This window comes from Columba livia, chromosome 2 (genome assembly GCF_036013475.1).
Source record: "Columba livia isolate bColLiv1 breed racing homer chromosome 2, bColLiv1.pat.W.v2, whole genome shotgun sequence".
NCBI classification, from domain to species: domain Eukaryota; kingdom Metazoa; phylum Chordata; class Aves; order Columbiformes; family Columbidae; genus Columba; species Columba livia.
Window position 1 is genome coordinate 24,407,976 of NC_088603.1, and position 15,349 is coordinate 24,423,324.

The following is a 15,349-nucleotide window of genomic DNA, read 5'->3' on the forward strand; positions in this document are numbered from 1 at the left end:
TATTCTTTCTTCCACGGAAGGCACAAGACAAATGTTTTAACGCTTTCTTGACTTAACTAGCCTTCCTATGTTGCATCTCATAAAAAGTATAACTTATACAACAATTTGGCTAAGCTTATGATTTCTGGCTTCTTGTTGTTGTTCTATGGAGACCATTCATGACACATTAAAAATATAGATGTCCTACTCTGTAACAGAGTACTCTGACTTTGGCTCCCTTCCACTCTTCACACATCCTAATCTTCCTACTGAATAGTCTTCCCTGGACCCTGAACTCATGTGTTCTAAATAAGATGCTGCAGCAATTCTACTTTTTCATAAGTCAGTGTCTTCCTGCATCTTATATTCAGTCATGTTCATTCAGTATTCATTTAGCACTGCCCCCAACACCCCCTTTTCAGGATTTGTTTGCAGGTACAGAGTTTTCTGTACAGCCTTCTCTCCATCATGCTTTTCGCATCCTTTGCTGAATATCAGCACTGCTGCCCATCTGCATCCCTGTTCCTCAGGTCTTGATGCTAACTCTCAGAGGTGACACTTCATACCCAAATGTCTCCTTCAATGCTCCCATTTAGGGATCATTTTCATCCTGTGGAATCTGTATCCCCTTATCTTCAATGTCTCTTCCCTTCAGTAAGTTGCCTTCAGTTCTTGCCTCTGAAGCATCGTCATTATTCTTTTTAGCCCATGTCTTCAAAGAAGGGACCAATCCTTCCTCCAAAATCCCTTCCAGCTGGGCCATGGTTTTTGGGTTTATTGCTGGGAGCTTGTCTATTAAGCCTTTTGCATAGGCTAATTCTGATCCCCCTTTATCTTTCATAATCATCCATGTACCAGCACAAACTGAAAGTAGGAAGCCCGAATCACATCCTCACCTACCAAACCACTTTCTCAGTCATGACATGCAGCCCCAAAACACAGACAGCAAACCAGTCACGTAGACACAGATTTGCTCTCTTCTGAGGAACAAAACTTACACTGCTTGCATTCCAAGTACATTCCAGGTGAGCAAGCTCTTGGTCTTTTTTCTGCTCTCTTTTCTGGCTTCTGTGCACAATAAACTAAAAGTAGACTGCCAGAAATGTGAACACTGGCCTACTAATAAACATGTGTTTGGAGATATATTTACCTTGTTTAACAGAAGTTACTCTTCAGCACAGACTCAGCAAACACATTGTGAAGTTTTTTGCATTGAGACCATCTATTATGGCACATCAATACACCTGTGTTTAACCTGACTCTACTTCTGTTTTATTCATGATGTTGAGTTAGTACAGGAATAAATAAAAATATACCTCTAAAGAATCAACTGTGAAACCCGGAAAGTGCAATTTATTATATTAAATAATCACAATCTATATATGTCCTATTTTACATGAAGGCTTTGAGGGGATGTAGCTCTAAGATCAAAGTCTTTGTGGTCTCCAATATGTTTCTCTGGAATTTCAATCCTTGCAGGTAAGTGCATATTCTGTTGAAGAAGTAAAACACAATGAGCAAAAATATTTGCATCTTCAATCAGGATTAGGAAAGCTAAAAAACAGAATTTTCATCCCAGAAGTTCTAATTGATCAAGAAAGACAACAATTGCTAAGTGCAGACACCATAAGCAAGCTGCTAAAAGTCATATGCTTCACTAATAAAATAACAGACCACTAAATTAAATGCGCTTGGGCTTGAAACTGTCTTAGTGAATGTCTAGGTTACTTTGACACTAAATGAATTATACAAACTATTTTAGTGTTTACTACTAACTCCTGCCAGACTTACCAGCCATCAATAGTGATCTAAGGCATCATATCACGCTTGGTATCAGTTCAACTAAGCAAGGTATCAGGCATCTCCTGATCTTTTTGTGCTGCTTTTGCACACAAGTTTTGAAAAGGCTCCCATTTCAGGCCATGCTCGCTATGGCTGTACTAAGATGGCCCTAGATAAGAGTCACCGTACCTTTCCACAGGTTTCATCAGAGGGACCTGGTTCAAAACACCACAGAGACAAGTGACTTGGCACACAGATAAAGCCTAAGCCTGAAATTCACAAATATTTTTATTAGTTTATGTCATTACGAGGTTGAGGGCAACACTAACATATGGAAGATCTCGGTCAATGCTTCTCTACAAAGAAACCTGTGCAACCCAAGCTGTGGATCACATTACTTCAGGGAGGAAAAAAATGCAGAGCAGAGATAAGAAACTGAATCAATATCCCTCCCTGCCAGCCCACCCAGAGCAAATTAAAACTGCCTTCCCATTTTGCAAGCCACAGAGAAGAGTAAGACAGAATCATATATATTGCCTTGAAATGAATCCCCTTAGCACACAGCTAGAGTAGCACAACAAAATGTAATTTATGTCTTTTAGCACAAGCTTGACTTAGCAGAGCTCAAGGACTCAAGCAGATAAAAGTTCCTGACAGGACCAAAGGGCAAGAGATCGCCCTTGTTCAGGTAAAGACATCCCTACATTTCCGTACACCGAAGAAAGCATAGAATAAACTTATTGTGGAAAAAGTGATGTGGGGAAATTAAGACAGAAAAGACACAGGGCACATGAAATGATGGCATTTATATAGGAATTTGATACATTGCTTTCTACACTCTAATAAGGATAGCACCTATTCAGTAGTGGTATTTCGTCTCTTTAACAGTCTGTTACATTTCAGGCACATATCATCAACTTGCCCTATTCTTACTATAAGACTCAAAATTCTGCATGGTTCCCCAAGCAAAATTGTGGAGAAATGACCTGTCTGCAAGAAAAGCATCTACCAGACTGAAAAGGGCACACCAAGTTCACACAATACCTTTAGCATCCCTCTGTAATTGTTCTTATGAGACATAGTGTATGAAATTACATTTAAAACAGACTTTGATACAAAAGGGGTGTTAAATATGAAGATAATACATATGAATTCTTCCCTGAAATCGGTATTCTAATAATCTCTAATAAATGGTCCTTGATGGACCAGTTAAAGAAGAAGATATTGAATTGAGACACTGAAATGTCTTTACTATGTCTTTATTTTCATTTTGTCTCAGGAAATTTGCATAATTAATTGAAAACACCATCAATGAGACAAATTAAAATATTGCTGCTTCTTTGCAATGCAAACAGAGGAGTGTTTATTTAGCTTCGGTGGAGCAAAAATTTTTCCTTAATACTTACCGGTTGGGAAACTTAAAGGACACGTGAAACTTAAATGGCTCATGCTTGCATGTGCACAGATCCTGCATTTATGTAGTACCCAAGTTTCTGGTACATGCATAACTATTTCTGACCCAAACCCACCAATGCTTTGAAAAACATGTCCTGAAATAACACGTTCCAACCCTTTCACATCTTTAGTATGCTTCGTTTACTCAGAAGAAGATCAAGTAGATTACCTGCAAGTGAGACATTTTCTATTCCTGGAAAGGACAGTATCTCTAACCTTGTAAGGGCATCGTCTTATGAGTATGGGACACTGATATGTCTGTGCGTCACCAGTCCATCTGTCTATGACTACAGGGGAGGATTCAAGCACTTCCACCTAAATACGAGAGTTTTATTGTATCAGTGTGAACTCATCAGTTAACATAGTCAAATAAAGCTGGATTAAGTCATGACAGTAATGGAAAATAAGATAATTGAAGATCTTCAGACAGAAGGCAGATGTGGAGGATTGACAAACTAAAAAATTAGCCCAGTTTCATACCTCCACCTGAGACAGAAGCAGAGGTATCCCATGTTCCACCTAGAAGCAGGGTAACACTGAATCTGGGTGAAAAAGAGACTTGGCATTGTATAAAAGAGGTATAAAAGAATGTAAGTTCTGGTTGTTCTAGTTTGTACAAAGTGGAGAGTCCAATGGTGGCTCTGTCTTGTCTCAGTTGGTTTGCCTGCCTGAGCAGCGTAAGAAGAAAGAGGGAAATAAGAGAGGCAAAGAGTCACTGTGGCCGCAGGATGTCATAAAGGGTGCTCTTCGTAGCAATTCCATTTAGTCTCCTGTCAAAAAAATACACTTGTTCTTTTCTAGAAAAAGAAATATTTCTGCAGTTAAATAATATGTGTGTCAAATTAGATTCCTCAGGTATCACAGTTCAGGTGTCCTGTGTCTACTTCTTGCTGTCATTCATGCATACTGTACAGTCTTAAAATGCTATCTTATCACCAGCACATCAATCGTCTCGCTAATTCAAAAATAATGTAACTAAACTGAAAGTGAATTACCAAGTTCTGCAAAAAGCACTTATTCAGGTACTGAAGTTCATTGCAGAAACAGTAGCTCTTCAGAACCGCTGCATGATAAAGCACTACAATACTCATACAATTTCCAATTTCCTTTTAGGCAGAACCTTTTAACTACACCTTTCTCCAGTGCAGTCCTTTAATTTAAAATTGATTTCCCCATAAAAAAAATGTGGCCTAATTGTATAAAAGTCTATTTAGTGCAATGAACAAGTAGTGGTATTCAGCATAAGCTTTTCAGTCTCAAAACAGCAGATATCAACAGCCTTGCAGATTTCAAAGATATACAAATGAATGACACCATCTGAATACCAAAAAGAGCCTGGTTTATATTAGTCTAACAACTAACAAGAGTTTGGCTTATATTTTGAGCAATAAGCATTTGAAAACAACAGATCACTTCCCGCTTAGAAAATGGATGTTCTTTTTGTTTTGTTCTTTACCACCACTTTGCAATAGGAAGAAAGGTAAAGCCTGCTTTAGGCTCCCAACATGAAGTCTTATACCAAGGGTATAAGAAGGGATGTAAGAAATTGGACAAAAGTGTTTGTGATTGTTTAAAGCAGCATTAAATGTTAATAAAACTGGAACACTTTGAAAAAAATTGTAGATGCTCCTGTGGGCAAGAAGGGATCCAGCTAAGATAAGCTCTGCATAAAAGTACCTTCTTATCATTAAACATTTGTAATTGACAGCTCTAAATTGTTGTTTCCTTATCCCCCTATATGCCGTTTTCTTGGTTACAACATTATTGGCTGCTAATTTTATTTTTGTCCTGTGATAATGTAAGAAAGTTACTGTGAAACTAATGTGAACACACTGTGAGTTTAATGCGCATCTCTCACTGTTATCGGAGAGGGCTGCAGGGCAGGCCTGCTTGGGTCTGCTGCATGGGCATGTTTTATTATGTAACAAGGACAGCTAAAGCTAGTAACAGCTTTAGATAACTATCTAATTGAAGATATTTTTCTGTCTGCAGGGGAAAGTAGAAAACATTCGCTATATACCTTGAGAGGGAAATAAACAGCATGAACTAAGGAGGACGACCTGAAGAGAGATGTGCTTTGTACACAACAGGACAAGCTCAGTCATCAGTCCTTTGCATAACAGGAGTTATAGACAGAGACTAAATTTATTATCCAAAGATTTATTCAAATCAACCATTACCCAGAGATGTATGTCCCAGTTTGAAGCTTTAACAGACACCAACAGCATTACCACCCCCCAACTGGGCTCCAGTTATTTGGTAAAAGCTACATTTATTTTGCAGATTCTCTGTGCTTTCAGGTTCCCAGTCCTAGGCACAATTTACAGCAGAGTCAAACTCTTTATTGTGGCCAGATCCAGGCATGCATCTTGTCAACCCTCAGCACTGCAATTTTCACAGAGGGGAAATCCAGGCATGCTGGCCAAATGTCAGATATGGATAAAGGCAGCCAGTGCTGAATCTTGACTGATACTGGAATGTTTGGGAGATTTCTGTCCTTAGAATAAATTTTGAAGTGTTTTAAGAAAAGCTGTGTTTGAAATTATAACTATCTCACAGGATAAAAGGGCAATATTACTCTAACATTAATGGGACCTTCGATATTCAATAGCATTTTGAAAATCAGGACACCCACATAGGATTTCAAGAACTATGCTTTAGATTAAAAACCTTGAAATGTTTGTACTGATAAGTGAAACTAAAAGGGGTGTGCCTCATGAGTAAGATTAAGGGCAATATGTAGCCAGATACTCAGTTCCCAAAGAAATTCACTACAATTTGGGCACAAGTGTCTTCTTGACATTTCAACTTACAAATTGTCTTTGAAGCAGCTCTAAAAATACCAAAGATTGCTTTCCTTTCCCCAAAACAGTCTGTATGACTTTTCCTGGTTTAATTTATTTTTTTCACTATAAGAAACTCCTTCCTTCTCCACTCAAATGTGAAAAATCTATCCGTTTTCATCCACATAAATTTCTTTCCAATTGGCTGGACTTCTTTACCCACTATACATATATCAAGATAAGAATTTCAGATCACCAGTGACCTCATCCAAAAACTTTAGATGAAGGAATTACTTCAAGTTCATGTGAAATAATAGCAATGCAACTAAATGCTTCTTCATTTTTTTATAATTGAAGGTGCCTCACTCAACATGAACTTAAAAATATTAATTTTAATGTGTTGGTCTCCGCAGGTATTTAACTATATGTTTCTGATTTCTTCATCTCATTGACTTCATTTCATCTGCTCAGCGTACATCAATAGTTCGCAAAGAATTTAATTAGGACAAGTTAGCTAAGTATTCACAATTGCTATAAAATACATTCCAAACTGAGCTACTTTAAGAAATCTATAGCTTTGTATCTTTAGAAGAATAAGAAACCCAAACCACAGAAGCTCTACAGCATCTTCATTTAATAGAATTTCTTTTTATACATTCAGAAAGAGATGTGGTCCAGGTAAACACATTTAGTGTATCATCTCCTGTCAGTGGCTTCCCTGGTTGTCTTGAATCATAGTAAGAAAAAAATTCTTAAATAAATGTACCAAAAGCTGAGAAACAGAAAAAGCATTCTCCAATTCCCAGTGTGAAATTAAAGGATTGTTCTTAGCAGAGTAAGGATTGATTTTCCCATCCTCAATGTCAAGCTAATTTGTTTCTAATTTTAATGAGATTAACCTATACAAATTATCCTTTGGCCAGGAAAGGCTTCTGAGAATACAGCATCTTATAATACTGCAGCATTTGTAGGTTTAACTTCCAGTTTTTACAAGCTTACAAAACTGTGGTTAGTATAAACTATATTCAATATCTTTTGAGGATTTTGCAATTTGGGTTTTTTTTTAATTGGGACCTGTTGAATATCATGTGATACCAAGGAAATCTGGGCTGCATGGAATGAAAAGTTCCTTGCAAAGAAATCTGTCACACAGTGGAGCAAATTCCCAGAGGACAGCCTGTCAGTTTTTTAAACTGGTTGGATCAAACAGGCAGTAGGATGCTGGCGAACAGTGTTATTTATCCTATTTTCACATGGAGGAGCATTTAGAGATTTTAAATAAATAAATAAATAAATAAATAAATAAACAAACAAACAAACAAACAAACAAAGACTGGCTTCTACGGAGTTATCACAATACCTTGTCATTTTGAACCAAATAAAAATCAGGCCGAATCTTGAATATTCCCTCTTTTTTTTTAACCTTAACTGCCCACTATTTTATTTCTTTACTTCCTTGCTTCTATTCCAATGACATTGTAGCTGATTTTTTACTATTTTTTTCCAAGATAGATTTTTAATGTCTTATATATCGACAGTCATCCATGGATTACAAGTTGTGAAAAGCAGCCATACAGATAAATGGAGCTAACTTTCATGATATATATTGCCCCTAGTTTCTATAATATATTTTAGTAACATTCAGGAGGAAACACATTGAAAAATACACAGAGCCACAAAAGACATTTACAGGAATTTGACCTTATCAATGAGCTAGACCCAGAAACAAAATCTGAGTGCTTCAGCAATGACATTTAAAGATATATGTGTGTATGTGCATCACATTTTATGCTTCTGTGCAAATGAGGAACAATTTAAGAATGGAAAAGGAAACTAAGCCTTAGGATATAACTACTTGAGGGAGAAGCTATCTTTTTAATTAGTATTTTCTATAGAGCATAGCTAGAGTATTTAGCTGCAGTCATAACTAATAGGACAATGAAGGAAAGCACATTTTTAAGATAAAATCAGTTGCTGGGGTAGAACAGCATGATGTGGTATGTGTTAGTGAACTGGATAAACATTTGGCAGACACAGTTGAGGAAAGGCCCCAGATCATGTACCCACACCCAGAATATTGAACCAAACATCCTTACAGACTACAGCTGAGAGCACAGCAGACACAGATTTCAGCAGGGTTCAGAGAGCCCAAATGCTCACTTAGCCCTCTGCTTCACCAGTGCCTCTCAGAGCTAGAAAAGGAAGAGCAAGAGAAAGGCTGTTCAGACACAGAGAGTGTGCGCGGGGAGTGACGGATGAGCAGTGCCTTGGGTGCTCCCACCTCGATAGGAAGAGCCATCTGAACCCTCTCTGATCTGTTCTCCAAGCAGCAGGAGACTAGATCAAGGCAAAGCCATTCTTTTCCCGTCTCAGACACAGCTCACGCATGAGTCAATAGCAAGCTTTTATCGAGCAAGAAGTTACTTCAGTAAATCAAACTCCTTTTGGAGTTTTTATATTAACATGCAGCCTAACTAGTAACTTTTTTAGCAATAATGCTCTTGAAGCTTAAGTGAATTAGATTTTTCTCCTAAACTGTTTACTATTCAGATGCAGAATGGTATATTTTCTGTGTCTTGACTGCCACCTTTTGGTCATTTTTTTTTCTGTTTTTCTCTTTTTAAATTTATTTTTCATTTTATTTATTTTTAAATCACTACACAAAGAGCAACATAACAAAACAAACAAAAGAAAAAAAAAAAACAAACAAACAAACTCAAAAGCATATCCAGAGCAAGACAATGTGAAAGATGACACACATACAACTTTTTGGTATCAACATTTTCAAAGCCTAAAATAAGAAATAAAGAAAAAAAGGAAAAGGCCACATAAGGAAAAAAAACAAAAAAAAACAAAAAAAAACATAAACCTATTTCATCCTAAATTCAGTTACAGAAAGGTTCCCTGCTGTTGACATACAGCCCTCCTTAGGTACTGTGACGGAATCCAGATTTATAAAGCTGTCTCTCGACATGCTAACTTCAGAGCCAGAGTTCACTTGTTTTCTCTCCATAGATCAATGCCTCCTACTAAATATTTGTTTGCTTTTGATAGTTAGCAGCTATTTCAGCATTATCAGAATTCACGTTTGTCCTGTCTAAATGCACAGCAGAATCCTATTTCACAATGAAGGCTGCTTGGTGTCACTGTAATACACATGTAATATTTTAACAAATTATTATTACCACTATATTAAAGTAAAGTTTATATAGCAACAGCATTTAAAATGCAACTGGAGAAGACTTCATTGTATACAGACATTAGTAAAGTGATTATTCCTGACCAAACTATTTACTATTCCAAAGAAAATAATAATATTTTTCCATGTATTGATTCCTCAAGTAGCCTGTAATGGTCTTCAGCATTGAAGAGCCTCAAAAAGGCAGGAACAGCAGGCAGTTCTCTCCTCTTGCTTCCTGCACCTTAGCAGAGGGAGGCAAGGAAAGACTGGGCAGACAAATGGATATCACCATCCACCCTGTTGTTTCCACCAAATGAATGGTTCTTAAGAGAGCAGCTCTGACTAATATTAGTGAAAAAAACTTTCAGGCTGTTCTAACACATACTGCATAGTGACAGAGCATCAGAAACTACTAATCCCTCACAGTTACCACCCAAGTCATCTGCTGTCCTCAGGAGACATAACATAAAATCTGCTTCCAAGTGAAGCTATTTTGCATTCTAAAAAAATCAGAAAGAAAGTACTGGCAAGAGAGCTGAACATTATTTTAATTTGTATCACCACAAAAGAGAGCCATTTAGAAGTACATGTCTCATGCTGAGGAGAGCTGGGATCAGGACCTAGAATGTGCCTGCTCATTTATTAAGGGCTTAATTCTTCATGAATTAAACAAAATGTTACACGTACAGGAAGCACCATCATTACTTTCTGGCTGCCACAAAGTGTTTGATTGAGTTGAACTCAGTATGAGCCCAGAAGTCCCTGGCTGGGGTACACCTTCTCTGTGAGACTGGGTAAAATGAAGGAGCATGTGGCAGAAAATTATGTCAACCTGTAGAAAGTGTAGATATTAATAAAAGTAATAAAAGTAACAGATGCATTTATACACACTTTAAAAAAGTTTCAGGCTTAGAATTTAGTACATCACAAGTTTAGCAAGTGTAAGTATAGCAATTAATACTACCCTTGCTCTACTATTTGTCCTTAATGATCACAAAATGTTTTCATAGACATCAGAAGAACCATCCTTGTGTTAAAAAGGGGGAAACGGAGGCACGGAGCAGTGATGAAAAAGTCAACCAACAACCTGTAAAAGTGGCAAAGTCATCAGAGTCCTGCTGCAGGATGTTTTCGTCTGGTCCATCTTGGCTGTCACACCAACCATGCAGAGGGTCCTCTGAGAACATTCCTTCAGGACATTACCCACTGCAGGCAAGACACTGGTTTAAGGGACAGATACTCAATTGAGAAAACTGATATTCTGAAGCAGTTGGGAAGCACTGTTGTGTTAGGGCTTATACTGCTGTACATCTTATCTGGATAAACCCAGTGAGGATCATGGAAGATTTCATTCTGAAATCTCTCTCCAGCATTAAGAACCACTTCAGTACTCCAGGATTCGTCAGAAGTTCCAATATGCAGAACATGCTGACCCATAGACTGGCACCTTTCTTTTCAGCTCCTGTGATAACTTGGTGGAATTCTGTTTGTAGTGGATTTATGAAGTAAACAGCTATTGTAGAAACAATCAACAAATTAAAAATAAAATTAAATAACCTCAGAGAAAATCTTAGCTTGCTTTACTGCTTATTTTACCCTGCTGCCTCCTTCATGGTAAGTTAAGGCTTCCATTATGAAGCATTTAATCACAGAGATTTAATTGCTTAATTCTAAGTGTTTAATACTTCAGGAAGGCATTTCAAATAAGTGTCTAATACTGTTTCATGTCACCCTGCTACTTTATAAGTAAACAGATGTTTTCACTGTATTTGTATTTTTATTGGACAAGACTTAACCCATTTCTGTAATTAAAACAGATTTACTCCTGTTCCAAAAACCATAATTGATGCAACATTTTAATTCCGATTTGTTGCTAGGAGTGGTAGTTGTATTAATGCTGAGACAGAGTCTTGTTACAATTTGACAGCAGCTTAACAAGTTATCAAACATCAACAGAGTTATGGCAACTTTACATATGCCTGTTCTTAGTGCACAGCAGATGTGAGATATTGCAGCTTAACATAAACCACACACTACACGGAGAGCCAAAAAACCCCGGCCTTATACCTCAGGTGCCTCTGTGAAGTGTCAGCTCATCACTGTGTGTGCTCACCACGGAAATCACAGCTACTGTGTGATTCTTCTGTAGTGTTCAGCTTTGGAGGAAAGTAAACATCAAGTGTGACACCGACATTCACCTAGGAACTTCTGGTGTAAGAGATTCTTACAAAGGACCAAATACAAAGTCTGTTGAAGTGAGTGGAAAAATATCTTCCCTCAACCTCAATGATCTTTTGATCAGGCTTTCACATGTACAAAAACTACATGCTATTTCAGTGTGAAATGGATTGGTGAAATATTGACATTCCATCAGAAGAAAGGTCCTCTCAAGGAAAGGAGCATGCTTGATCACAGCCAACCTCCAGGAAGTGAGGACCACTGACTTGTTAAGTCACTTCAACTGAAAGCTTGACTGCTGCAAGCTGAAGGGTCTTAGGGCTGTATCAGTCTGTGGGCATGTTCTGGCACTGTAGCTAATTTAGTAATAGTACTGGGGGTGGAGAAAAACAACTTGTCAGAGAACCTAGACTAGATAGACCGAACACTGTGTATTTGTTGTGTCTGTTTTTGTTTTTTTTTTTCTCACCCAGAGCTTTTCTTTATCTTACTAGACATGGACTTTGTGCAGGTTTTCTTCAAAATGAAATCACATCCAAGTTTCAGTTTCGCACAAATAAAACAAAACAGATACATCAGGACGATGGGAACAGCTTCTTCAGTTTGTTTTTAGTCCTAACAACAACAATAGCAAAAATCTGCTACTGAAGTTTTCCTCTTCAGGCCATAGAAGGCGGCCAAGAAGGCAGGGTAGGGGGGTTGAAGAAAAAGAAAAAAGTATAAGCTATTTTCCAGAAACAGAATAATTCACCATTTCCAAAGTATCTTCTTCTGGAGAAGAAAGGTTTTCACAGGGGAACATCTGGCTATGGCCACATGTGGAAAAGGCAACAGATGGGATAAAGAGCGAAAAAATACAGGAAGCAGTTTTTTTTTTTTTCCCAATGAGTCAAAATATAACTTTGTGTGATTCAGATAGATTGCTTGATAGACTTGGGGGGAGGAGGAGGACTGCATGTGTACGGCTGCATATGTAAACACACACACAAGCACAAGTACACTGTTCCAATTAAGCAAGAGCAATAAGGCCACCAAAGTGTTCAGGATTTGTGAATGAAAATAGAGTTGTCCAGCATGACATTAGCAGGACATGCTATTTCTTGGGGCAGCTTTGCCACTTGCCCACGGCACCACATCTTAAAAGCCTTTCTAGCAGAAAAAAGGGCTTGGTAGCACAAGGATTAACATTCCTCCTGTGGATTACACTATAAAGTGCTACTATTCAATAGAAAAAGTAAAACCAAGATCATTTTAATATAAAATTTAAAGCAGCTGCAAGCTTTTTCAATATGCAATAATCTAGTGTTTTACACATGAATGAAATCGTCCCTTAAGTTACTGAGGCATTTCCACAGAGGATAGTCTATAGGGGTAAGTCATGTTCTCTTATGATGCAAAATAAGGAACAATTCCAGCAAAAGTAACATAAGACAACACTAGTGTCAAGCAGATGTGATGCTGAATCAAGTCCACAACAGTTGAATCAGGCACCCCTACAAATCATTTTCAAATTACTAATTCAATTTCAAATACAAGCCAACTTCTTCCTCTGCTCCAATGTAGTCCCATTTATTCTAAATCACATGCACTACTCTATACCAAGCAACTTCAGAGTTTCATTTAATATTTCTGACCCTGCAACATAACTACCTTCTAGAGCAGGAAGAAAGACTTGTATGAGGAAACAGTATTTCTTTTCCTCTTACACAATTTATATCCTTTTTCTTCATTATAATTGTGTGTATATATATATTTAGTACTGCGACAGGATTTGACTTATTTATGAAAATCCCTGCAACACCTGAATGTTCTGTGTAAACTTGTATTTGAAATTAATGTATTAGCAAGAAAATTTATTTCATCACCATTTTACTTTGCTCTGCTGATCTGTGAAATGATTTGCAACTCTCTTCCTTTCAAAGGCATTACAAAAAAGAGTGATCTGACATTTTTTCTAGAATTATGGATAGCTATGTATGTTTTCTACAAATTAACTGTGCAAAAACATACAAAGGAAGCATTTGGGTTTTTTTCTTCAGAACCAAAGCAGTAATAGTGGGACAGAGTTCAGCATCAACAAAACCACAACTGGACAAAGTTTTGTAAATTTTTTCTATGACTTTGCCAGCACCTTTGTTGAAATGTAATCAATCCCTTCAACTATTTTTATACCAGCAACTTTTAGATAACATAGAAAGACGTATTTTGAATTATTTTTAAACAAGATAGTCAGGAAGAGTGAAGAAAGTCAAGATTTCCAATTTCTGTCAACATAAAATAGCCCTTGTGAGTCCCAAAAGGTAATATTATAGACTTTAAACCACAAAGATTACTAAATTGCAGCTTTTGAAAGTACATTGTTCTAACTTTCCCTTCTAAGTTTCGTTCTGGGAGTGTGTATTAGGATGAGTTGTCAGGTTTTCTGTTTTGCTGAAAGCTCTAAATTTATAACAGGTGACAGTCAGTAGAACTGGGAACAATTTAGTCATGAGTCACCCAACAGGACTGTTTTCTTATGGACAAAGATAAGAGATTAATGGTTTACTAAACCAGTTTATTAAATAATATTTATTAAATACTTCTATAGCAGCCATTTAGGGAAGTTCCTCAAGGATGCTAAGGCATCCTTAAGCATATCAGCATACTTGTTTCTCAGGTGTGTGAAGCACTAAGACATCTGAAAATTAGACAGATGCCCTGCTGAATGGAATTCACAAAGCTCTAGGCAGTTGTTGTAGGCAATAAGAAAAAAGTGCATGTAAACATAAGAGATCTCTTAAGTGATAGTAAAGGATGAGTAACAACACTCAGCCCTTTGTAGATCACTTAATAACATTCAGGAGCATAGATCCTGCCTCTGAAGTCTCTATTTTTTTCATGAACTGTTGACTAAGGAAGTCAGGGCAATGTTGGCAGCCGATGCAGATTAGGAAGGAAAAAAAAATGTAATTTATTCCAAAGCCAGGATTGTTACAGATCCATATTGACAATCAGAAAAACATAATAATAAATGATTTTAAGAAAAACTTGTTTCCTTAGCTTTGTTGCTCTTCATGGATGCTCAGAATGAGTTTCTTTAAACCACTTCATCTTCTGATACTGTTTGTGAAAATAGATAGGAGACATGACATATGCAATTTTTCTACTGTCTAAGTACTTTAAAGATTTTCTGGCTTGGCTGTCATCTCTTTGTGAAGGTATTGCCAAGCTTTCATTTGGTAGCCTGCAATGATTAAATCCATGTCAGTGTCTGTCTGTGTTTCACTGCACTCTCCCTGCCTCCATTTTCCCTGAAATCTCAAGTAGAATTGGCAGAGGCAGAGTTCTCAGAGGGCCATTAATGGTAAGTCACCTTAAGTGAACAGCTCTAGTAAAACAAATGTGTCAAAGAAAGTAGCAAAATAGCAGAAAACCAGACTTCTACTTCAGACTTCATGTAAGGGCAATAATCAAACAAAAATTACCTGAAAGGAGATTTCTAAGTACACTTCCTATTTTATGGATTTAGAGTTCTCATCAAACTCTTCTGCCCATCATTCAACATCCATATTCAAGCTAGTGCACTGTCAAGTCCAGTTCCTGAAACCATCCATAGTCACTAGGGTCACATATTGCTGCAGAGTTTGATATCAGTCTTTTCACAATCAATGCACCTTCTCAGTCACAGCCAATGAGGATTATTTTTCTTATGTTTAAATGGAATTTCCTGAATTTCAACTTGTGCTCATTGCCTCTTGCCCTGTCACTGAGAAAAGTCGGGCTGTTCTTTACTCCCTCCTGTCAGGTATTTATACACATAGATAAGACGTCCCCATGCCTTCACTTCTCCAAGCTAAGCAGCCCATCTTCTTGTATGTCAGATGCCCCAATCCTTTAATCATCTTTGTCACCGTTCACTGGACTCATTTAGGTATGTCCATGGCTTGCTTATACCAGGGAGCCCTGAAATGTACACAGTGCTCTAGATGTGGAGTGCTGAGCAGAGGAGAAG